General features: G+C 40.0%; 1 long non-coding RNA gene across 5 annotated transcripts in view; it reads left to right on the forward strand.

Annotated features, from left to right (window-relative positions):
* LOC307037679 overlaps positions 1-27,221 on the forward strand; it is a 100,559-nt gene that overhangs the window by 21,587 nt on the left and 51,751 nt on the right. For 3 of the 5 annotated variants that reach the window (XR_013807756.1, XR_013807757.1, XR_013807759.1), the window contains exons 3-4: positions 8,586-8,642; positions 19,692-19,730. This is a non-coding gene — a long non-coding RNA (uncharacterized lncRNA). The remainder of the gene's footprint in view (positions 1-8,585; positions 8,643-19,691; positions 19,731-27,221) is intronic. The other 2 variants (XR_013807758.1, XR_013807760.1) reach the window with 1 other exon arrangement.

The raw sequence follows: 27,221 nt of genomic DNA on the forward strand, positions 1-27,221 counted from the left end.
ATTGAAGCTGTTACCATACATTAATCATATTCATAAATACAATGCCTGCTTGGTGAGGATTGGATACAACACACTGAGAGAGGCCAAATGTCTCGGATTTTATTACAGATTGGAGATGCCTGGTGTTGTTGCCTCTGCATACTTAGCTCTTTAGCGGCGAGTGTTGCTATGCAGCAGTGTGGAGACAAATTGATTATGCAGTCCGGAGCCCAGACAGACGATTGTCTCCTGCCCTGCTTTGATTTGCTGAAATGTCATTCCGGCTGATGCAGGCGGTGATCATTTCCTCTCTGGCACAGTAAACACTAAATATTTACTGAGTGTGAATAGTCCGTGGTTAAATCTGATTCATACGGTAACATTTACAGAGAAGTGATCTGGAACATCAATGCTCTGCACATTGTGGCAAAAGGAAATAGCTTTTATGTTTAATAGCTTCTCATATGGTTTCTGTAGCTTTACACTGATAGAACACGCAGAAAAAACTGAAACGTGGACTTTAATCAAATGTATTATGTCAACAGATTTGACAAAACTGTATTAGGTTAGTTTAAATACATAATATTGAGTTTAAATGAAAATGATTAGTTTCTACTTAATATTGTTGCTTTCAACTAACCACTTAGTTATGTGACATTTGTTGACATAATAAATTTAGAGGGGGTTTGATGGGTTGCTTTTAAATTGATTTAGTATACAAATGGTAAGAAACAAACCTCCAACAACAATGTGTTTTTCTCATTATTTATTTTTATTTTATTTTACCTTTATACAGGATAGGTCTTATTGAGATTAAAAATCTCTTTTTCAAGAGAGTCCTACATCTGAAATGTTAGCATAGATTCTCAATTGTTCACAAATATTATTGGTTAAATGTTACAAAAAGTGATCTTCAGGGATCTCTGAATGTCTATCAGTGGCTCAGCAGCTGGTGTGCTGTTACTGTCTGTACTGTAGTGTCTCTGTTGCACCAGCAGATGGGGAAAGGAAACGTCTTACTGTGCAGAGAGAGACCACTGCAGGCCTCATTCGGCTCTGTTCGCCGATTCTCTGTTATTCAATCAGACAAAAGTTGTTTCGTATGGCTAAAGTCAAAACTAGGGATATTTTCATTATTTTCCAAATGCACAACTTCTTTTCATTTAGCCAGAACAAATACATTTACTTTTAATTTTTCATGACAAAATGTGTTTCATTATAAAACTTTATTGATGTTAAAAGTCAAGAAACTGCTCATTTCTGCATGTCTTATAATAAAATAATAAAATATTATAACTTGTTCATTTAAATTACAATAAAAAAGGTTAAAGCAACCACAAAAGTCTAAGACTTAACATTATAGAAACGCATACTTTCTTATCAAAGTGACTCAATTTGATTAAAACACAATCTTGTAAATGTCATATCATTATTATTACTTATTCTTCATCATTCAATCAAAAATATGTACATAAACAGGATTCTTAAATTATATTTGAATAAAATCTTGCATTAATTCTCAGGGTTTTCTCAATTTCTAATCATCTTTGACCCCACATACCTTCAACAGAAATGTAAGATGTAAGATGTGTAAGATCCCAAAAGTTTGCAAATTACATACATTATTAATGCTGGTCAAATTGTCATGACAACATTTTCAAATGTCATCTTTAATCACTTGACTTCAATAACGGCTCTTCCAAACGGCCCTCCGTCGCTTCGGCTTGACAAAGTTAAGATTGATTTAAAATAGCATGGGGGGGGGGGGGGGGGAGGGGAGGCGGGGGGGGGGGGGGGGGGGGGAGGGGAGGCGGGGGGGGATCGAGTTACCCCATCGCTTTAGAAAACGCACTATACATACAGGATAAACGAAACACATACACACTATGCCGCTCTCTCATATGCGCATACACCCTGTAAGGAGTGTCTCCGGGAGATGATTTCCTTCCCTTGCGTGTCGTCCCCCTCGCGCCCCCCCCCCTCCCGGCGCTGGGCCCCCTCCCCTCTGCTACGCAGTGTAAACACAGTGTTCCAGAGGAATGTTGGACTCCCTGACCTCCGCTGCAGTTCACTCGGTTCAGCCTGGCCGCGCTGTGCTCCGGCATCATCAGCAGCAGCAGCCCTCTCCCCACTACCCCCACCCACCCCCTCCAGAGCCCCTTCACTCTCTCTGTTTTTCCCCCCGCCTTGCCCTTCTTCTTCTTCTTCTTCTTCTTCTTCTTCTTCTTCTTCTTCTTCTTCTTCTTCTTCTTCTTCTTCTTCTTCTTCTTCTTACCCCATATTTTCTCTCCTCTCCACCACCACTTCTTTCTTTCTTTCTTTCCACTTTACTTCGCTGTCATGTCACAGCATAGAAGTGCCTATTTGCTATCCTCTTCTTTATGTCTGGTTTCTTCACAACATTACAGAAGACCTGCAGCATGTGGTAGATTTAGAAACAATATTTCAGATGCGAACATGATGAACGCACCCTAACACACACACCTTGCTCCGACTCCATTGTGTGCGCAGCCTGGCGCATTCAGCCCCCCCTCCCTCTCTTCACCTCAGCCCACAGTGGACCGAGGTTCCTAGAAACAGGATACAGAGAGACAGAGGCTTAAGTGTCTCTGCTGCACGACGAGGTGTTGGAGTGAAGAGAAAGCAAAGGGTTACACGTGCATCCCGTCTCTCTTCGGTTTGATTACCGAGGGTGGAAAGATGGCCATAGCGGACATGTGCTGTTTCACCTGACCGCACCGTTTTCAACGTGCCGAGGTTCAGGGGGTTTAATTGCTGCAGGATATAGCAGATTATAAATACATGCAGCCAGTCATCACAGGTCACGTTGAATGAGAGCGTCTGGCGGAATCAGAGAGCGTTTGTGTATTTGTAATGGATGCCGCTAGTGCTGCGGGGGCTACGAGGGGGCAACTGCGTCCCAGCCAGCAAATCAGCCGGCTAGTTTTATAGCCAGTCTGTCTGTGTGTCTGTCAGGCTGCCAGCTAACCTGAGCAGAGGGTCAGTATGAATACTATTACCAACATTATGAACGCAAACACAGCGAGATGCAGACCCCGTGAGCCTCACTGCAGTTCAACAATAAAGCATTCATAACTGAATTACCTCTGTCATATTGAAGTATGACAGATAAGCAGTATTTTATTGTAGCAGGTAGATTTAGAACCTACTTTTTAATACTTAACTTTATATATCTTGCTGTCTGTTAATTTTTAACCCTTTAGTTTTTAAAGGTTTTTGGTTCGTTTGAAACATACATCTAAGATACAATTAGGGGAGCAAAACGTACCTTTGAAATAATCAAATTAAGTATGAGTTCTCCCAAATAGTGCAGTACTTGGGTAACGGTACTTTTTCGCTCCTGAGTTTGAGGCCTTAAAAAAATCAAACAAAGTAGAGCAGAACATAAAAGTGCTAGTAATTAAAAGGGTACGTTTCAAGTTTTGTTTTGCTAGATGTAAAAAATGATGTTCATGTGACACTTACACAACCAGTTTCAAAACAACCCTGTGTCTTGAGTAGTACCAGTGGGTTCTGGGTAATGGTAACTCAATGTTGTGTTATAGCTTAATGAATAATCAATCAATCAACCCACCCAACCACCCATACCTCCCTTCGCTCCATCCATCACGTTGTAGGGATGGGAATTGGAGACCTAGTGGATGAATGTATTTAAAAAATATATGATGATAATATGGTTTGGTATACTTTGCACCCACAGTGAACTATTGATTGCATGACACATCAATATGTACTGTATTGGATCTTTTATTACAAAACTTCAAGGTCATCATCATCAACATCTGCATCATCAGCCTGACTTTCCCTTTCCTGGAATGTTTCCCCTTAGCGTTACCCTTAACTTCAGCTTCTCCATATCTTTTTTCCCTCCATCTCTTCCCTGATTTCAGACCATCCTTATGTTCGCCACTGCCAGTTTCTACGTTATCATTTACTATTGCTCCCTCCTCATACTTTAGGGGCCTGCATGAAAGCACGGTCAATTGCCCTGGTGGTGTAATTGTTGCACAGAAATGATGCTGGTGGGGGAACATGTGGTTCCTTGTGTTGCGTTGACAGGGAAGAGGAACTTGGCTGACCTCTGCTGGGCTCTGACAGGCAGTGTTGCAGATGTTGATCACAGTTAATGATTTAGGATGTATATTCTTCCTCTGGTTTTTATTAGCCGCATAATGGCTTTAGGGATCAATGCTGCATCCTTGTCCAGCATCAGTTTAGCAGCTGTAAATACAAGTCATTAGTGTGGTAAAACATATGGCTTTTTTAATATTCTCACATTACAAACCCCTATGTAAAGGCAAAAAAGCGCATGTTTTCTGATTGGGGATTTCGCGCCCCATCATTGACCGCACACGTAAGAAAGAGTGCAGACTTAACTGAGAAGGGAAAAGAAGAATGATGGAGGGAGAGCAAGCAAAGCGAGCGAGCGGGAGAGATCGAGGGAAGCAGATGGCTGGAAATATAGCCTGCTAAATTATTCATCCAGGCTGGAGTCTGGAGATAGATAGATGGATAGGAGCTGGCATGGACACTTTTATTAGGATTCCAAGAGCTGCGATGAGAGTGGTTCTAAACACCGTGATTGCCTTCTGAGACCGAGAAAAGTAATTGCATCAGGTCTGGGAAAAGCCATTTGCTGCGGGAATGAAATCTCCTGTATTAAATGCAAATGAAATCAGGAAAGATATACAGAACTTGTGAAGCATAACAATGTGTTTTAGCTGGAGTAATTTATGAAGGGTAATGTTTGTGAGTGCAACAAGGAAAAATAAATAAGAATCTTATGCAAATGTCTTTAAAGGTTCCCTGTTATGATACTTTTCAGGTTCATATTTGTATTTAGTGTCTCTACTGTGACATGTCTCTATGCTTTAATGTTCAAAAATCTCTTTATTTGTCTCATACTGCCTGTGCTGCAGCACCTCTTTTCACCCTCTGATTGAAACCAGAGCCCAGTCTGCTCTGATTGGTTACCTGGCCGGCTCTTTCGTGATTAGCGTCTGGGAGGGAAACTCTTTGAGATGTTAGCCTTTGCAGACCATTTACATGCACACAAACCTATATAAGACCCTACAGGAAAGGGAAAACCCAGAAAAAGAATGAAGGAACACCTCTAACGTTCTCCATATGAGGGGATCCAGGGGGCTGCGTGTTGTCTGAAGACTGTCCCGGCTGCCCTTGACAGTTTGAAGTTCACAACAAGTTGTCTCAACAGTGACGGGGAATGCAAATGAAAAATTTTCTGGAGGGGAAACAGCCTGGTTCGTAAAATAAGATTTGTGTTGCAGAAAACGTCCGGGAGTCCTTGGCTAGGTTTAGGGTTGTCCCCACTTACTGAGGAACAAATTAAGTTCTACACGTCCTCTCCTTTTAGAGGATATCAAATTGGACTGATCCAATTAATCACAAATATCAACCATATCAATCCTTTATTTGCCTAAATACTGTACAGGTGTGGTTTATTTCCCCTCAGTTTAACATATAAAGGCGGTAAATATGCTTTCTCTGTTCTATTTTTCCTCTTCTCAAATAAAATTAAATGTATATGTAAACCCAATATCACAAATTCAGAATGTGTCTCTTTGACAATCTGTAAAGCATATGACGCCGCCTGTCCTGAGACCCTTGCAGCGGACAAGGAAAAATGTGCATGTTATATTATTCTCCCAGATTCAAAGACTCACAGAGATGCGCACGCACACTCCTGAGCAGAGGGCTGCGGGGAAATAGAGCAGAGAGGAAGCTGCGTTCCTTCGCCAAAGCACGGCTGTCTGGTGTCATGGCAACCGGTGCAGATTACCCCATCCTCCATCAGACAGGGAGAGGAGAGAGGGATGGGCCCACATGTGCACATCACACACACACACAAGCACATATGGGAATGCATGTTGCACAACATCTAAATTCCCCTTATAGGGTTGACATTTTATTATTTCAATGTATGCTTTTCTACATTAGTGATGTTGTCATCAGTAAAAAACCTGAATCAATGAGACGGTGGGTGTAAAAGGTAGCGAGGAAAAAAACAAAGAGGGCGGGATCTTGAAAGGCGAGCGGTGAAGAGAGTGGTGCAGCGAGAGGTTGAGATGTGTGGAGGGGCCATAAACATATAGTAGAGCTAAATACGTCTGGGGGATATACTGTTATTAAAAGCAATAAGGTTATCCAACAGGCCGCTTTACTGTGGGGGCGGACGCTTTGATACCTGCTAACGCATTTCAGCCGCCAGAGTCCTATTGAAGGCAATTTAGCAGGAGATATTATGCTTTAAGTGTGTGTGTATGTGTAGGTTAGTGCTGCAGCCTGGGAGGAGGGGGGTGGGAAGAGGAGGGATGCTGTTGAAGGATGAGGGCAGAGGGAGTGAGACATGACAGCAAGAGAAGAGAGGAGAGGGTGGGGGGGGAGAGGATAATATTAGAGTCTGCATGAGGGTATAACATGGTAGCTGGAGATCTTTGTTGCAAAAAGAGAGATAGGGTGCAGAGGAGATAAATGGCACAAGCGTGAGGAGAAGGGAAGGGGCGGGAGACAGAAAAGGAGCAGTGGGAGGGGGGGAGGGAGTCGAGGCCGTTTGAGGATAACGCCTCCCAAATTGACTGCGGCACAGCCATCGTCCACAGTTACATCACATCTGAGCTCAAACTCGGGATGAACCCGTCTCCCTCGCTGTCTCTTTGTGTCTGTGTTTATGCCAACCTTAAAAACGCCTCAAAGCCGACTTTTGACCGTACGGCGCCAACGAAAAGTAGTCTGAGCATGTGCCATGGGATGTATCATGTTTTAAAGGTGTACGGGCTCAGACTAAAATCCTGAACAGACGTTTTATTTGTTCCTTTGTCTTTGTGCCGCAGTCATCATCGGCGGCAGCAACACGGTTGTAATCAGCCTCATTAAGACTCTTGTACACATTGTAAATCGTAAACAAGGCTCCAGACTAATTTTGGAAGTCTGCACAGAAGAGCAGCCTGTGACTAAAAATAAATTTGCCATAATCATGGTGCAATGAATAATCAACTTCTGCACACAACGTAACTCTGCTCTAAGAAAGACATATCCACTCAGTGCTGGCCGGCCTGTGATCCTGAGAAGATTAATATTAACGATATTTTGTTGCTTTATTAATGCACTGAAAAGTGCATTGGTCTTTTCCAGCATCATGCTTCAATCTCATAGCTGCACACACACACACACGCACGCACGCACACACACACAGACACTCAGGCCAACCTTGTCTCCTCAACATTACGTTCCCACAGAACTAAACTGCATTCTCAATAACGTTTAGCTAGAGTATGTGGGAACGTAATGTTGAGGAGACAGGGTTGCTCGGGCAGTAGATGCACATATCATCAATAAGTCCTAAACACAGAAATTAGTTAGCATTTTAGCTCTTCTGGGCTTTGGAATACTTTTCGATGAAATACCTGAAATAAGGTCTGTGGTTAATACAAACTTACAAGATTTCCACATTTTGTTCAACGGCAGAAAAATATGTCAGTAAATATCCCACTGGTAATGTTCAGAAGCTTAATTGAAGTGGCTGAATGAGACTTGTAAATGTTGTCACAACGAACATTACCCGGCGCAGCTTAGCGGTCTTTAGCTATTACCATACTTCTGTGGAGAATATATACTCTTCAACTAGCATAAAAGTGGAGATTTGTCTGCACAGAGGAGCTCTCGGTGTTTAGAAATCAATTTGCATCAGTGCCATAATAAGTTCTAAATGATGTTTGTACGTTCTGGGGTTAACACAAGCTAACGACAAAAAAGGTTTATACTCCACTGGTGAACGTCTGAAGCTTTTTTATGTCGTGGCTAAATTAGACTATTATCAGTCATCACGCCGAACACCAGTCTGCCTTTAGCTTAATGGAAGTCAATGTTAGCTTGCTAATGCATTTACACTTCAACAATCATAAAAGTGGTGTTATTATGTGGAGATTATTGTGCTGAACAAATAAACGTGTGCTTGACACAAATCTTATCTTCTGCAATATGCCAAAATCCAATACAAAAAAAAATCGTCGGGAACTGTTGCCCGTGATGCTAACTTATGTGTTGGCCAAAAAGAGCAGGTCCTCGCTGCACCACTCAATACATCGTCATATGGAATGGTGCTGATTCACCTTCCTCTCCCATATTTGTTATTTTAAAATATATTATTTTATGCCAATTTGTTTTAGGCACTAAAAAGGAACAGACATCAACCAAACGTGAACATATTTGACACTGAATTCTCAAACAAAGTAAATTGGATTAGAATCACAGACGCCATCTTGTATATCTAATTAGCTGCACCTGTGTTAAAGGTTGAGCATTCCATCATGGTTTTACTATTAAACCAAAACCTACTATCATTTGACGCATGAACATCTGCAAGGAGAAGAAAAAGGGAATAAGCCGCCTTTTGTCTTTTTTACTCATGCAGGTCAGATTGACACAAATGTTTTTTACATTATCCAATGTAGGAACATTGCGATGGTTTGTACTTAAATGGATGAAGTTAAATAATTTGATAGTAACCAGGCTTAGTGTCTCTAACTATATAGATATTAACCTGGCTTTTCTCTTCTTCCCCTCAGGAGCTGCCGGAAAGCAGACTGGAAACTACTACTACAGATGAAACCTGGCAGTGATTTGTAAGTACTGGTGTTATAAACTTTGTATATTTAAGCAGATGAAAGCAAATGTGTATAGGACTAACATGCATATGAAACGAGTCATATATGGCAGGGAAATCTATTCAAAAATTAAAAGCCATACAGGCAAATCAGTTGAATATATATTTTTAAATCTTGTATTTGCAAAACACTTTATGTTCTTGATGCAGTGGACATTTTAACACTGCTATTACTGAAGAGTGTTGAACATGTATTCCTGTGTCCTCTCTATCCCACTTTCTGTGGGATGCAGCTGTTAGCGTTGTGTGGTCATCCCCCTATAAATACAGCAGCTGGCTGATGGACCCTGCAGAAGCTGAGGTCTGGTTTGGACACATAATGCACACACAGATACAAATGTGCAAAAATACACACACACTATTTATTGTTGTTGTAAAATAATCTCCAACACTCTTTCTACTTGGAGAGCCAACATAAGTACATTCACATCGTTTCCCTTCTCTTTTTTGTACAGAATTCCTGAAATGCAGTCTAAACACAATCACAATACTCGATCATCCCCGGCTATAATGGCCAGATTCATGATTCAAGATTCAAGGCTTCTATTGTCATTCGTACATAGCTACAGTGTTGCTATGTCGATGAAAATCTTAGGTCCTAGGCTCCTCCAAAAGTGCAACACAATAAAACAGATAAAATAGTAAGTAAATACAATAAAATAGAATAGAATAGAAGTAGTGCCATAAGAGTCTATATACAAGTGTGATACATAATTTGTAAGTTACAGACAGATGAATGTTATGGATGTTCTTAGTTCAGGTGTTTAACAGTCTTCTGGCCTGTGGGATGAAACTTTCCCTGAGTCTGGTGGTTTAGTCCGGATGCTGCCGTACCGCCTGCCAGAAGGCATTATGAATAATGGGGACTACGATTGGGAAGATCAATGACTCATTTATATAATAGCCAGTGCTCATTTAGAGTAATGCTTTTTTATTTGACTATTTCTTTATTGTAAACAAATATTACAACATCATGCTGTTGCTATGGAGAAAAGTAATGAAAACAAATATTTTGCTGCAAGGAATTCTTGAGAACAAACCGTAAAACATAATTAAAAGTAGGACACAGTTGATATCACCCAAATCAAGCATGAGATATTACTCTTATAAAAAATAGCATACCATCCAAATATACAGTGGGGAAAAAAAGTATTTAGTCAGCCACCAATTGTGCAAGTTCTCCCACTTAAAAAGATGAGAGAGGCCTGTAATTTTCATCCTAGGTATACCTCAACTATGAGAGACAAAATTAGAGAAAAAAATCCAGAAAATCACATTGTCTGATTTTTAAAGACTTTATTTGCAAATTATGGTGGAGAATAAGTATTTGGTCAATAACAAAAGTTAGTCTCAATACTTTGTTATATACTCTTTGTTGGCAATGACAGAGGTCAAACATTTTCTGTAAGTCTTCACAAGGTTTTCACACACTGTTGCTGTTATTTTGGCCCATTCCTCCATGCAGATCTCCTCTAGAGCAGTGATGTTTTGGGGCTGTCGCTGGGCAACACGGACTTTCATCTCCCTCCAAAGATTTTCTATGGGGTTGAGATCTGGAGACTGGCTAGGCCACTCCAGGACCTTGAAATGCTTCTTACGAAGCCACTCCTTCGTTGCCCGGGCGGTGTGTTTGGGATCATTGTCATGCTGAAAGACCCAGCCACGTTTCATCTTCAATGCCCTTGCTGATGGAAGGAGGTTGTCACTCAAAATCTCACGATACATGGCCCCATTAATTATTTCCTTTACACGGATCAGTCCTCCTGGTCCCTTTGCAGAAAAACAGCCCCAAAGCATGATGTTTCCACCCCCATGTTTCACAGTAGGTATGGTGTTCTTTGGATGCAACTCAGCATTCTTTCTCCTCCAAACACGTCTAGTTGAGTTTTTACCAAAAAGTTCTATTTTGGTTTCATCTGACCATATGACATTCTCCCAATCCTCTTCTGGATCATCTAAATGCTCTTTAGCAAACTTCAGACGGGCCTGGACATGTACTGGCTTAAGCAGGGGGACACGTCTGGCACTGCAGGATTTGAGTCCCTGGCGGCGTAGTGTGTTACTGATGGTAGCCTTTGTTACTTTGGTCCCAGCTCTCTGCAGGTCATTGACTAGGTCCCCCCGTGTGGTTCTGGGATTTTTGTTCACCGTTCTTGTGATCATTTTGACCCCACGGGGTGAGATCTTGCGTGGAGCCCCAGATCGAGGGAGATTATCAGTGGTCTTGTATGTCTTCCATTTTCTAATAATTGCTCCCACAGTTGATTTCTTCACACCCAGCTGCTTACCTATTGTAGATTCAGTCTTCCCAGCCTGGTGCAGGTCTACAATTTTGTTTCTGGTGTCCTTTGACAGCTCTTTGGTCTTGGCCATAGTGGAGTTTGGAGTGTGACTTTTTGAGGTTGTGGACAGGTGTCTTTTATACTGATAACGAGTTCAAACAGGTGCCATTAATACAGTTAACAAGTGGAGGACAGAGGAGACTCTTAAAGAAGAAGTTACAGGTCTGTGAGAGCCAGAAATCTTGTTTGTTTGTTGGTGACCAAATACTTATTTTCCACCATAATTTGCAAATAAATTCTTTAAAAATCAGACAATGTGATTTTCTGGATTTATTTTTTCTCATTTTGTCTCTCATAGTTGAGGTATAGCCTACCTAGGATGGAAATTACAGGCCTCTCATCTTTTTAAGTGGGAGAACTTGCACAATTGGTGGCTGACTAAATACTTTTTTGCCCCACTGTATCTGTGATGCCCTCAATACTAGTTAAATTACTATTTTCAAACAACTCATGTTGACGTATGTTTTGTCTATATATCAATTATTTATCACATACTTATTGGTCTTAACCCATCACCAAGTGACCCTTAGCTACGGTGGCCGACAGGTGCAAACTCGCTACAACGGCCCTAAACACTTCCATCAGGAGAAACGCGCTGCAGCTTCAGAAACGATTGCTAATATAAAAGTACATACGATCCAAAACACATCACAGAAGAAATACATTTACCTTGACAACAAATGCGCAGCATTTAGAAAAACATTCACCAACTTCACAAAACATAAACAGAGTTCACTAAAAGCAAGAACGAAACACTGCAAATACAAAACTCAATTACAACGGAATTGGGGACACTACAAAGTGATAAACATAACTGGGACTGGAGCGCTTGTTGGTGCTCGGGATTATAAAGGTCGCCAACTGTGAACTTGTTGAAGTATTAACTGTAAACTAGTTAACTCCTAGTGACCATAAGCATAGCACACATTATCAATGAAATTAACCAAGACTATCTTGGTCGCCATTTTACATCAAACTGCACAAAACAACTTTTTCAGTGACAAATAATGTAATCTGCAATCTTACATAAGGATATGAAGAAAAAGTAATACTAGAAACGAATAGTATAGTAACAGAACAATATTAATATCAACATTTTGAATAAAAATAGATGTGGACAGAAAACTCCAATGGGAGCAATTCCCTCCGCTGTCTACCACACCTGACAGCAGAGTGGCAGTGAAACAATGGTGCGGATGTTGAGGATCCCACATTTATCCTCCCTATTCAGCCCTGCAGCAGCTGCACGGACATAAGGAGAGGCATCATTACAGCAGACCAGGCCGGTTAATAGGCCCGCGACGTGGGGGGGCCAGCCAGCTCTGCATGGGGCTCACGAAAGGGGAGAGGAGAGAGAGGTCAGGGGTTAGTGAGGAGGACAAGATGAGGGAGAAGTGTTTGAGACAGGGGGAGCAGGGCGGGGAGGGAGAAGGAGTGAAAAGGAGTTGCAGTATAGGCTGTATTTTTTATCTTTCCTGAATGAAAAAGTATGAAAGGATCTGGGATTGCATGCCAATTCCTGCTGCGATTTGGCTGACACCCAGCAAACACTTGATGAATAGATGTTGATATACAGTATTGGCTGCCACATTGAAAAGCTGCATAGGTATGTTAAAACGAGAGATGGGATATCTGCATCCATCCATAGATTCTTGTCTCAATTAAAATATTAACCTGCACTTGATACAAGTATACATAGCAGTATACATAGTATTCCAATATGTGCATACATAGTATAAAACTACGATAACAACGGGTCACTTCTTGGGATGAACCTACAGGAAATGATCCAAACTATTTGATGGATCTGCGGCCTTCTTAAGCTTTAATTGAAAAAAAAGTGAGTTTAGCTCAACTTACTATCTTGGTTCCCTCCCACCAATCTCATGGCGTTCTTTCATTGGCGAGAGGCAGCTGTTATTCAAAAGAACAAAATGTGCTAGTTTTCAGGTTCATATCTCTGTCATGTTTACATTGTTTTAATGTTAAAAAAGTGTGTTATTTTTCTCATACTGCCTGTGCTGCAGTACCTCTGTTCACCCTCTGTCTGAAACCAGAGCCCAGTCTGCTCTGGTTGGTAAGCTGGGCGGCTCTGTTGTGATTGGTCAACCGCTTAGAGATGTCCCGCCCCTTATCCTATCACACTTTGGGATTTTAGCCTTTGTAGACCATTTAAATGCACAAAAACCTATATAACACAACACATGAAAGGGAAAGCTACATTTTTAAGGCTCAACTATATATGCAACACATGTGTCGTCTGTTAAATAAACCTCAAGGGCACATTCCTAAGAGGTATCTTTGTTATTATAGCTCTTTTTCCAGTCTACATCTCCTGAAAGCGCTTTACATATACAAGCCATCATTTACACCTTCACACAGAGAGAGGCCACCTGCTCAAGGAAGCTAACTTTGATTGTTAACATTCACACACTTGGGATTAAGTATCTTGTCCAAGAAGGTATAAGTGGCAGCCATGATAAGAGCAGATGGAGTTCTCTAAATGCCAAGAAAAGGTGCTTCAGTGCTTCCTTTCGTATCTCCTTTAGCACAGCGTATTTCTGTGTATTTCCGAAGAAAAACACAGAAAGCCATCCCACAATTCCTTTAGGCAGCAACAAAGCGATATACTTCAATAACATACGCTGTTGCAGTTACGTAGCCTAGTGTAAATGTGCTGCGGTTGTCTTTCCTCAAGACCTTTGGAATTCTATGTCCTACCTTTCATTGATCTTTAAAGTATAATGTCATAGGGTAAAGTGAATGTCGAAGGATTTTTAAGGACTTAAAATTGGTTAAGAACCGATATTTGAAGTCATTCAAGTCATTGATAGTAGCCGTGGACATAGTTATGATGATTATTATTCATATATTTTATTCTCTATTACTGATCTAAAACATGCTTGAACTGCATTGGATCGTTCCCCTTCTTTTTTAAACTCAATAGTTATCATCTAATTGAAGGGTTTCAAGTACCTCAACTGCTCCGCCATGTACATATCAGGACGAACACAGCAAGTGTTAATGCATTTTTAAAGTCTTATTAAAATCATTTTTCTTACTCCTATTTGGGAGATAATCATGCTTGCATTTTAGAATTGTAGTTTCCTTAAATTGGGGCCTTTGGGTTTTTTTTGGAATGTAAACAGGAAGCGTAACATTGCCATGTATTTAGTTTGCCGTCTGTTGGCTACAAACTGAGCCCTGTTTTTTACACTTTCATACAAATTGGTAACAATAATTCGCCACATTTGCTATAGGCACTTCTTGTTCCCAGAGTTATAAGGATTGTCTTTTTCTCTGTAATTTCTCAGCAGATGGACATCAGAGATAATGATATAAGTGCAAGTCTGAGAGAATCAGAATACACAGTTCAGTTTTGACTGAGCTATTTAATAAAATAAAAATGTAATTATGACACCAATTCTGGTAATGGAATGCAAATGGTTTCCTTAATTATAAACACAAGCTGTTGCTACATCCACTGCTGCAGTTCCAAAACACAATATCTAATTTCCTGTTGTTTTTGGACCAATGGCATGCACCTGTCTTTTCAATTAGATGCAGTATGTTTGCCCAACATCTCTACTACTTAACCCAAAAACGAACCCGAACATTTTTAATCAGCAGCTTTGTTGGCAATTTCCATTAAATCACAAGAACATATATTTTTTTGCAATGTTAATACAATCTTAAAGTGGTTGACCAATCACAACTGAGCCGGCTGGCTAACCAATCAGAGAAGACTGGGCTAATTACAAATATGAACCTGCAAATGAGCATAATATGTCCTCTTTCAAATTTCAAAGGCGTTATATTGTCCTTTTCACAGATGCTACAGTGTAGATATGGCAATGACAATTCCCAAAAGTCCCAAGCTCCTCCAACAATGCAACATAACAAATAAATATATTTATATATATATGTAGCCATGATTCCCCATTGTTTGCCGGTCTCTGTGATAGACTGCTGTCCACACAGTTTCTGATGTGTAGAAGTTCCTCTCTACTACATTGTACTGTATGATAGAGTTGGCTTGGTCGGCTCGCATCTTGCGAACAAAGTTAAAAGCTAAAAGCACACACCGAAATGTAAACAAACACTAACATAAAACGATAAAAAGTTGTAGAGGAGCTAGAGACATGGCAGCCATGCATGGCGCCATCTTACTCATACTAGTACTGTGTGGAGTAAAATACTACTTATCGAAACAATAACTTAATATGTAAGCTGTAAACAGATTAATGCTATGAACCAAACGCAACATTTTTATTACATTATTTTTCTTTAAATGTTTTAATAGAAAAACAGTTTTTAGTGAATATGTTCACAAGTGTTTTTCCCCTTCTAAATGTAGTGTACATCAGTTCTTTTTGGTGCATTCTGGCAGCCTCTGTGTGTCGGTGTGTTTGTGTGTTATCTGAGCCTCTTCTTGACCTTCAGAAAGTACTGCCATGCCTACATGCCACGCTCACAGTCGGCATGTAAGAAGTTCATCGTTCGCCTCTGCAGAGGAAAGGTGGAGTTCTGGGCGTGGCCTGCGGATATTCTGTGGAAAAAAAACATGAATTTCCAGGGAAAATATGCACAGCTTGTGTTTGTGTACGTACGTATGTGTGTGTACGTGTGTCTCCTCCTGCTGCTCCCCGGCTGTCTGAAGGTCATGCCATCCCCATGCTCAGCTTCATGGAGAGCTGCCAATGCTGACGGCTGCTGCTGCTGCTGCACTGTGTCTGGCTCTCGCCTCCCCCCACTGCAGGGCATTGATTAAGTGGCACAGCTTTGCCTCACCTGCTAAAACCAGCCAATAGCAACACAGCAGAAGCTCCAGCCAGCCAATACCCGAGTAGGGAAAGGTTTGCAGAGGCTGGAGACAAACCGGCAGCCAGCAGACAAGTGTTTTGTTTTTTACTCTGGTGAAAAAAAGACTGAGAAAGTATCATGGAGAAGAAAGAGTGATAAGATGGAGGGTAAAGTAAGGAGGGGGTAGAAATACGAGAACAAGATAGGAAAAGTGAAGGGTAATGAAGCATGGTGAGATGGATGACGGAGGAGAGAGGGACAATGGCTGTGGAGGAGTGAGAAATTGAAAGAGAGAGACGAAAAAAAAAAGACTGCTTTTTAAATAGCGACAGGGATGAGCAGACTTGAGGGACATTGGCGAGGAGACTGGATTTGTAATCACACACATGCCGACGCACACACACAAATATGTTGAGCTTTTTCAGGGTGTTTTAATGAAGCTGTCAAGATGAAAAATGAGCTAGTCAAATCGAATAACTCGAGAAGTTTAAAAGCAAACTTTTCATGCCAAACTGTGCAGGAAAGTGGATTCTGTGCAGATAAGCTTGAGCAAAGGAGACATAGTTTTTGTGGCGATCTCAAACATTGATCGTATTGCTTTAGTGCAGTAAAGTATCAATGAGGTCACCAAAACATGGATTGGTTTGCTGTCTAAACTATTGGATGCGGTATGAAGTAGAGTCATTTAGGTACACAAATGTTTGCTATTGACTAAGTCCGTTAGTGTTTTTTCATCACCTGGTAAGTTCTTATTTACTAAATTACTCAATTTTAGCTCGGATTTTGGTCTCCACCAACTCATGAGAAAAACATCTGAATCTTCAGCTGCTTAATGTTTCGCTATGTTTACCAACTAGTCGCTAGCTTTGTTAGACTGCTAACCCTAAGAATATTTAATCAGGTACTGTACTAAAGTGCATTTTTGATGTACTTGTACTTAACTTGAGTATTTCCATTTCATGATTCTAATCAACAATAATTCCATTGAAAATGTTTTCCTTCTTCTCACTTAATTTACTTGACAAGATTAGTTACAAGTAACTTTCCAATATCTATTTTATCACATCAAATATTACATTAATTGAATAATGAAGGATTATTATGATGAATTAAGATACCTGGGAATATAAAAAGTCTTTAAAGTTACTTCCACCTACAGTAACCAGCTGTAAAATGTGTTTACATTAATGGATCATTAGTTACAATAAATATTAGTTTGAAAATGGCTCTTCTACATATTTAGTACTTTTTCTAATTGTACATTTAGTAATTTTTGGTGCTAATACTTTTTCGCTTCTACTTGGGTAACATTTTGAATGCCAGAATTTTACTTGTAGCAGAGTATCTCTTCACTTTCGTATTGTTACTGTTACTTCAGTAAAATATCAGAGCTGATGTGTGTTAATGTGTGTGTGCACTGTGGTTTGATGCATTTGGGTTTGTTGCTTGTTTGTTTGTGTGGGCGGGTGCCAGTGCATGCAAGCAAATTCCATCTACTGAGTGTCAAATAAGGTAATTACAAACTGAGAACGGCTGCCCAGAGCCAGACAGCGTGTTTATGTGTGTGCACAGATTTTATTTATTTTTTATAAATGAAGACAGATCCAAAAACATGCATGCATACATGCATTTTAATTGCTGCTTTTAATTTGAGACAGAACAAAAGATAGTGTGTGTGTGTGTGTGTGTGTGTGTGTGTGTGTGTGTGTGTGTGTGTGTGTGTGTGTGTGTGTGTGTGTGTGTGTGTGTGTGTGTGTGTGTGTGTGTGTGTGTGTGTGTGTGAGAGAGAGCAGGGTGGGGCGTCAGCCGAAGAATCAGACGAGACACAGTCAGACAGAGGAGTGTTACCTCACACTCTTTTTCCAAATGGTCAATTTTTAATTGTCAGTATCTGACATTCTCAGATCTATTATCCCATCTATATTATTAGTAATAGCTCACAGCGTTGCTTGAGCTATTTTGAGACACCAACAGGGATTTGTGTCTCTGATATTTTGATAATGCTTTTGTATATACACTTTGAATAGTGGTCTAGTGGTTTGAAGCTGCACATAAACATCATGTATTATCAGTAGTCTGTCAAAAATAATCCATACAAAGATGTAACATTTTATGCCAGAGTGTGTTCTTGACAGAAAGGAAACATCTGTGAGGCAGTGCAATATATGCAAGTTCTCTACATAAAAAGCCAGATTTTCTTTTGATTTTGTACCTTTATAAAAGACAATCAGACACCTTGTCTATTGAGTGTTAGATTACCTCTTCAATATACGTAGACTTCTAAAAAAGCCTTGTCTATAAAAGCCTTGTCTATAAAAGCCTTGTCTGTACTGGTTGGTAGTCGCTATTCAAATGATAATACCAGTTTTCACTTATCAGTAGTTCATTAAATAATACTCAACTAGGAACATATACAATTCGAGTTAAATGCCTACTAAATGTATTATCAATATGCCGTTTAGGATGGTAAGTATCAGATTTAACTAAACTGTTACTTCTTTCCGTTATTTTTGGAAATGACAGGTCCTTGAAGCTAGGACAAGTAGCCAAAAGCAGGTTTTCATTTATTGTTGACTGAAATTATGACTGTCAATGGCAGATTTTCAGAGATAAATTTGTTTGTGTTAGTAGTACACAAGGAGAAATGTACCAATACAATCTGACTATTTCTACATTCTAGCTTAACCTTGTTGGCTGCTCCACTGACATATATATTAATATTTCGCAGATATTTTACAACTGTAGATGTTTGCTTTAAATGTTACAAAGGAAAAGGGTGATGGCAAACATGAAGCTATCTCAGGTAGGAAGATAAAGAGCCGAAACTAGCAGCTAACCCTAGCGGTAACTCCAGAGAGAGAACAACATCATTGTTTTAAAAGTCCCAAGAACATCTCAAGTCCTTGAACTCAAGTCCCAAGTAAAATCAAGAAATGATATGTTTAAATGTTACACCTTATGGTTTCAAACTAAGTGGATCTCAGAAATTAAAGTTGATTGTTGGGAAGGAACTGCGTTAAAATTGGTTGATTCACTAAATTATTGGAAATGAATTGATACATGGTACACTTCAAATAACTTTAAGGTATAAAGTACTTTCAAGTCAAAAGACTCAAGTCCACGTGAGGTCACGAGAAAAATGTTTTCAAGATGTAGGCCTTTTTTGATTTTGTCAGGTCGAGGCTAAATCTCATTCAATAAGTCCTGTGACTCGAATCCATACCTGTGCTAAACTCTTATAGCACCCAGGGTAGCCTTCCTTACATCTGGAAATGTAACAATTACACTTTATTCTACCATTACTCAAAGCCCTAATCCTCTATGTACATTCTTAGTGATTTTCTGTTTGCCTTTGAAGTAAAGCTCAGGTACTACACCACCGGTTTTAACTGACATTGGGTTAGAGAAAACAAACCCACTCTTTTTGTTCTTGTGTTTTTGGTTGCGAACGAGCTAAAAAAAGACACCAACCTCTACACTCTTTAAATGCTGAATATCCAGCAGACAGTCCCTTTTTAAGCATGCAGACAGATCCAAAACTGGGTTGCTTGGATTAGATTGGACACTCGCTGTTCAGAGGCGGGGTTTAGCGAACTCACTGACTGTAAATACGTCAGATGGAGTATAATGGTTTGGGTAACAGGTTTGGAATTCATGAAAGCTTCTCCATCTGAAAATAAACAGCTGTTTTCAGGTTCTTTATATAAATTAATGCTACACCCTTTTATGAAAGTACGGTACAATATTGTCAGAGTAGTGTCTTTATCTAAAATCAGAATAGCTCTAGCATCTTGTGATTGAAGGCGCAGCTGTTTTTTCATCATTAATAGTAAAAGTCCTTTCTGCTCTGTTTACCCTTGTAGGACTCATTTCTATTTGTGAGCCCTGATCAAGCTTTGGAGGTAAGAACAATTTTATTCAAACTATCTAACCATTTTTTAAATAAATATAATCATTAGGTCAACTTAATAGCCTTGACGTTAATCCAATGTGATTACAATAAGGCTTTTTTCGGTCAACCAACCAAACTAATGCCATTGGCCCTCAGGTTCAAGTAGTTCACATTTTTTTGTTTTTGATGTTGAATTTTTTCTTTTACTTTTCGAGGTCAACATGTACCCTCTATTGGTTTACGGTTTCATTCGATTTTAGCGGCATTTGCGTTATGGAGAACATAAAATATCCCACTATCTTTTCTGAAATACCTCAGAGACGACTAAGGCAACATTAATATAATGCCATATTACGATATCCAAATATCTCAAATCTAAGACGATATTGAGTCTCATACTATGATATTGACATGGCATCAATGTATTTCCTAATCCTAATTTGAATCAGAATCTGATCACAGAAATGGTTCTGTTTTAGCCTGGTTCCAGACCCCAAGATATAAGCCCTATTGTATTTTCTTTGATTGTAACATGTTGTTTTTCTCATTGGTGGCAATTTTCCGGTTTAACACATTTAGACGATAAGAGCCATGATGTTATCAGACTGTTGAGAAATATACATTTGTGAAAAGTAGCAACAGAAAAACATGCTGAGATGTGGACAACCTTGATGATATCATTGATGAGCTGTACAGTTTGTTGTCAACAGAAAAAACCCTCATAATTTGACATATTTCAAGATCCTATACTGTAGACCACACAATCCCACTATCATAATGAGTTTTTTATTTACCAACTCTGCAGAGGAAAGTTTTTTTAGGGCTCTATTTTTCCTTTCCTGTTGTGTGTTATATAGGTTTTGGTGCATGTAAATGGTCTGCAAAGGCTAAAGTCCCAAAGTTCCCACACTAACATTAAATAAAACATTGACATTGATTGTGGCTCAGATGGTCACAAATATTTTATGCATCCTAATAAAATAAGGTTGAAATCAAGTGTTAAGTGCTCTGAAACCCATCACCTTGGTTTTATGCTTGAAAGCAATTTGGAAGATTTCCTTGCAAATCCAACACACACAAAATAAAACGCACTGTTCGGATCCACCCAAGTCAGTTTTAATTCTCTTCTGCTTCAATTTGCTCAGTGTACAGTATAACAACATATACATACAGATATAGAAACGTACTACACTGAATAAAAATATAAACGCAACACTTTTGTTTTTGCTCCCATTTTTCACAAGATGAACTCAAAGATCTAAAACATTTTCTACATACACAAAATAACCATTTCTCTCAAATATTGTTCACAAATCTGAAAAAATCTGTGATAGTGAGCACTTCTCCTTTGCCGGGATAATCCATCCCACCTCACAGGTGTGGCATATCAAGATGCTGATTAGACAGCATGATTATTGCACAGGTGTGCGTTAGGCTGGCCACAATAAAAGGCCACTCTGAAACGTGCAGTTTTGCTTTATAGGGGGGGGTCTGGGGGGGGTCCGAAAACCAGTCGGTATCTGGTGTGAGGGTTAGGGTTCGGGTTAGGGTTAGGGTAATGTTGTGAATCGAGTGGCCCATGGTGGTGGTGGGATTATGGTATGGGCAGGCGTATGTTATGGACGATGAACACAGGCCACTCGATTCACAACATTACCCTAATCCTAACCCTAACCCTAATCCTAACCCTCACACCAGATACTGACTGGTTTTCGGACCCCCCCAGACCCCCCCAATAAAGCAAAAATGCATGTTTCAGAGTGGCCTTTTATTGTGGCCAGCCTAAGGCACACCTGTGCAATAATCATGCTGTCTAATCAGCATCTTGATATGCCACACCTGTGAGGTGGGATGGATTATCTCGGCAAAGGAGAAGTGCTCACTCTCACAGATTTTTTCAGATTTGTGAACAATATTTGAGAGAAATTGTTATTTTGTGTATGTAGAAAATGTTTTAGATCTTTGAGTTCATCTCATGAAAAATGGAAGCAAAAACAAAAGTCTTGTGTTTATATTTTTGTTCAGTGTATATTGTAATATTCCTGCATATGTCTGTGATATCTCCATATTTTAGTCATAGGCATGAAAGTGGAGTGTCTTTTAGAAATGTAGGGCGGCATGGTTTGGGGGGGGGGCCAGCCAAGACATTTCTCTCCTAACAGTTGATCCTTGCTTCCTGACAGAACCTGCTGTAAAGTGACCCAACAAACATACCGCAAGCACTTACAGTCTCAGTATCTGTTCTACACACACACCAACATGAAACACTAGATGCACGTACAGGGTGATATGCAGTGCAGCTGCACTCCACTGAGACAACACGGATGTATGAGATAGATGCAACTTTTATACTTCCAACAGTCCCTGACAGCCTTCAACCTGCAGACTTGTTTTGGTACGCAAGTAGCACTCACGTTTGTTGGAGTGTGTGCACGTAGATCTGTGTGTGTTGCGGTAACAGTACAAAGGGTCCTTTTGTACAACAGGCCCATGGCTTTAACGTCTCCTCCATAAACACATTGTGTGCTGCATGTATTTTCATGTATGCGCATGTGGTTTTTTTCCTCACTCATTGTTTATCAGAAGAGTTCACTCTGTGTCCCAATGGAGTGCAGCTCTCGCCCCGGGCCGATCTGACTTTGGGCCTCCTGCTTCTTGTCAGACCCCACTCGCCTTTCTCTCCTCTGGCTGTGATCCACCAGACTCCTGCTGCAGCTAATACTAATCCTTCTCCTGACAGCTCCTTAAAACAGCTACGACAGTGTTGTCGTGAAGGCAACATTTTCCATTAGAATCCAATAGTCAAAGCCACAAGAAGAAAGTATTGTTATGAGCTGACAGATCCAACGTTTACTGAAAGTCTCTTGAACAACAAAGAAAAACATCAGTTGCTTGAATGGCACTTGGAGACCGCAGACATCCACCAAGGCCAATGGTGCTTTCACATTTCCTTCAATGGACCCATCGCCTGATTTGTTTAGTTGTTCTTCCAAAATGTTGTATATAATTGTTTCAAGGGTTTAAACAACTCATTGATAGCTGTATCCAAGTTGTTGTTGACTTGGGTGCCTATTCATTTTCTGTAACTAATTGTTCAGAGTATTCCGACATCACAGAAATGCAGCCTTTTCTATCAGGATTTAAGGGGTTTTTCCATGGCCCAAGCTTTAGTCTTTCACCAAGTTTATTTAAAGTCAGGCCAGTCATATTTTCTGTAAACCTGCTAAAAGGCTAAAAACCAACAAATTAACAAACCAAAGAAGCAGAGAACATAATGTCTTTTACTTGGACTTGATTAAGCGTCTGACCTCAGTGATTGTTTTGTATGTATTGAATCCACCTGAAGCAGCTGCGTTGTTGTCGTATTCTGGGATGTTATGTATGCATAGAAAAAAGTGTATACAATAATAAAAGGACTCATAGTTTAAAAGAGTTCCAAAAGTAAATGTCCAATTCCTTTTTCTTTATAGACCATGTTAGGGAGAAAGTTCTTGTGTTAGTTTTGGTAAGAAACAACCAAGCAAATAAACATTAAGCAGCCCTAATCACTTGATTTTCAGAATAAAGGTAATTTTGGTAGAAATGGTTTTCTAACCTGCTGCAAGAACAGTGCACATTGTCTGGTGTTTTAATCACTTCACATTCAACTTTCCAACATTGTCAAACTACTGACATTTAGTGATGAAAACTAGGGTTAGGGTTGCACACACATGCTGTACAGTACGCACACATACACCTACAATCCTTCGGCAGGAAGAATATGCACACACACACACACACACACACACACACACACACACACACACACACACACACACACACACACACACACACACACACACACACACACACACACACACACACACACACACACACACACACACACACACACACACACACACACACACACACACACACACACACACACACACGTACAGTATATAGCCAATGTAATCCCATCGTCTGCAACTGCTCATCCCTGTGTCCTGTGCTTGTTTGTGTTGTATCTAGTTCCCGGTGCCATATGCTATCCACAGCCAAAGGTATCACGCTCTGCGGCAGGCCCTCAGTTGCCTGCTGTTCTCAGGGCTCGCCTCTTCTTGTCCAAACAAAGACTGCACTGACAAACACAGTGAAGTATAAGAGTTCATGATGAAAGTTTCAGAGCAAAGACTTGCATATTGTTTTACTGTTTCACTTTCCAAACAGCTATGCATCTTCATCACAGTAGCCCAGATCTCTGTTCCCAGCTATTGGCTATCAGGGGAAAAGGTTTTCTTTAAAATCAGTGTGCAGTGTTCCCCTGCTGCAAGGCATGAGCAATGCATTTCAATCATGAAGTGATAATGCCTTGCAGCAGGGTAGCACTGCTCACTGATTCCAATGGATTTCAAAGATACAGTAGAACAAAGAGGTAATGCCGATGAGGAGACACTTTTTCACTTATCCAAACTTCTCCACACCTTGCAGGAAAACTAAATGCACAATAGCCCAATCTATTTGATTCAACTCACTGAATGTTTATGTACAACTTAAAACATTGCATGCTCAACTGAGATGAATAAGAAAAGCAGTTCCTAAGAAAGTCCTGTAAGCATTCTTCCTGCAGTATCATTAAAGATACCAACGTTTTTTTTTTTTAGACTTCTTTGGTCAAAATGTGAACAACAGTGGCAGATACTGTATGTCCTGACTTTTGGGCCATTATTTTATCCAACTCAATGATTATGGAAAACTGAAAAAGGATCTGAGCTGAGTAGAGCCCTACCATACCATGCAATAGAAATGTGACATTAAAAAGGCCAAGATGGCTGCCAGACGCTGCGTTACGTCATCTGAAATCCTACATGGCTTGAAATTGGCCTTACTTTACAAAGTAAATTATAAAAATTCCTCCCTCTTCTTTAATTTGACCTGAAGAAGTGACTGGCATTTTTGACACTCCTCGACTCTCTATGGACTTTTGTTTCAAAAGCTGTTTCATCAATGGAATCTCAGATGATTGACCTAAAACCAACCTGTAATCATTAAACGACCTGTACTTGTTTATAAAGAGGAGAAAAAAAAGAAACTCCTTTCCCACTGCTGTCCTAGAAATTCTCTTTCAACTGCTTTTGTGAATTCTGTTTGAAGCCCGACTTGACAGCTTCATTTGTGAAGTGTCTCAATTAGGAGGAATATTTCTGCCGACATATCTCGACGCCCCAGACTGTCTCACCAGAACATGAAAGCCCGGGCTTAAGGAAGTCATCACACACCTCGGCAGAGAGAGACAGTCACACACTCATGCAAACACTAAAAATAGAGGCAGCTATCCTACTGACGCTGGTTAATGCTCCTCACCCCAGACAGTTGGATTTGCATATCTTTAATGTGCTTTTTTCTTCCTCGCTCCTCTGCATTTCTCTTTTACTCTCCGTCTTTCTGTCTTGTGTGAAACAGTCTGGTCTCTTATAGGAATTATCAGGAGTGCTTGCAGTGCTCATTGGGAGGGAGCTTTTTGTAACAGAAAAGCAAGGGAAAAAAAGCAGCCTGAAAAGATTTCAACAATTGTGAGAATTAGAGATTTTGGAAAGGCGAGACACCCCCGCTACCACTTACCCCAACTCTCTCTCTCGCTCTCAATCCATCTCTCTCTCTCTCTCTCTCTCTCTCTCTCTCTCTCTGTCTCTCTCTCTCTCTCTCTCTCAGGTCTTTCAGGCCACTGTAATGATCTCCATCTGGTCTGTGTGGGGGGGGAAAGAAAGGTATTGAGTCCTTGGGCTGTATATGGACGGCCATCTGGGTCGGGCCACACCCACTTCTCAGTTGTCCCAACCGACCAGCGACAGGCCCAGTGGCTTTCTACACGCCCTGACCCCGAGTCAGTTACAATAACCACAATAGGTCCTGGCCCACTTATTCCATTAAGTCCATGTTAGTCTTATAATAAATCGTCAGCATTGCAGTAACATAGTAGGCTGTGACACTGTGCTACTTTCATTTATTATGAGCATTTCAAATTATTATAAACCAATATTGCCCCAAAACAATATTTTTCCAAACATCACACCGCTATGGTTACGTTTCAGTATGACTACGTACGTAAGGCCTAGGTTAATAGGTACGGAAGCCCAGTGAAAACTAAATCTGGTAAACTTTTTTTTTTACTTTTTCAAAACTATTTTTTATCTGTGTTCTGACGGTTCTGACTTAAGAATGGATGTAAGAAAAAGGTTTTGTCAAAAGCAATTTTTTTCAGATCCTTAAAAGATACTGAAAAAGTATCCCTTCATCATCCCCAACCCAAACGTTTGGGGTAAAAAATTGCTGGCAAAAGAAAACATTAAGTAACTTTTTGTTTTTTAAAAACAAGTTTTTTGAGATTAATTTGTGTTGGTGCTGTACTACTCATGCTAGCCACAAGAGGCTGAACTGCACCCTTACCCCATGTTCATAATGGGATTAAAACCAATTGTGTTTTCATCCGGATACGTTTTCATTTCTCCATGCACTCAAGGTACATCGTGTGCTAGCAAGTCAGGAAACATTACTGCCATGTATTTCCTTTGGCAATACATATGATTTATTAGCATAAGTGAATATTGCTAAGGATAAAGGAACCAGTTGTGAAGGTCCTTCCAACATTTTTATATTTTTCCTAAATCAATTCAATTATATCTCAGTGTTTTGTTGAGCTTACAACTTCTTACTACATCACTAAAATGTTCTTAAATAGTTTTCTTGATGGCTTAATAAATGTGGACATTTCAAAAGCGCCTTCCACCAATATTCCAAAAAGCCCTGGTAGACTACCAGCCATTTAGAACACGTGTAAACCAGAACAATTTTATTTAATGGCAGATAAACTGCAAGTCAATTTATGTTTTCTATTAAGAATTGTGCTATTAAACATTACAGCCATACTTCATTTTGCAATCCTGATGGTAATAAGCGACATTTTTAGTTAATAACCAATATCAGAATATATAACTTTGACAACCAGTTGATCCAGATGAATGAGCTGAAAGCAACATACACATATCTACCAATCTCCAACAAAATAATCACATTGTTCTAAAAACATATTCCACCAGAATAATATGTAGACACTTCGATTTGTTACAGATACATTTTGTACAACTACCGACCTTATCTAAACATGGAGTGTGCCGCATAACCTACTCTTTATTCAGGATATGTCCCCAGCCTGGAGTATTAGTTTTTATATAATGTTATTTTTGTGGGGGGGGGGGTTTCCCGAAAATTCAAGAAGTTCAACCCTCTCCAAAATGTCCCTTGACTTTTACTGCATTGAGTAGTACTATAATGCTTCTTTGACTCAGTACAGACACAAGAAAGTCAACGGGCCCTATTACGTTTTGGTGGGTTTCCCTTTCCTGTAGTGTTCTATAGGTTTTTGTGCATGCAAATGGTCTGCAAAGGCGAAAATCCGAAACTTCCCTCCAGAGGGAGTTTCTCTCCCACATATATTGAAGCGGCTGACCAATCACAACAGAGC

The sequence above is a fragment of the Notothenia rossii genome (genome assembly GCF_949606895.1).
Source record: "Notothenia rossii genome assembly, chromosome: 4".
NCBI classification, from domain to species: Eukaryota; Metazoa; Chordata; class Actinopteri; order Perciformes; family Nototheniidae; genus Notothenia; species Notothenia rossii.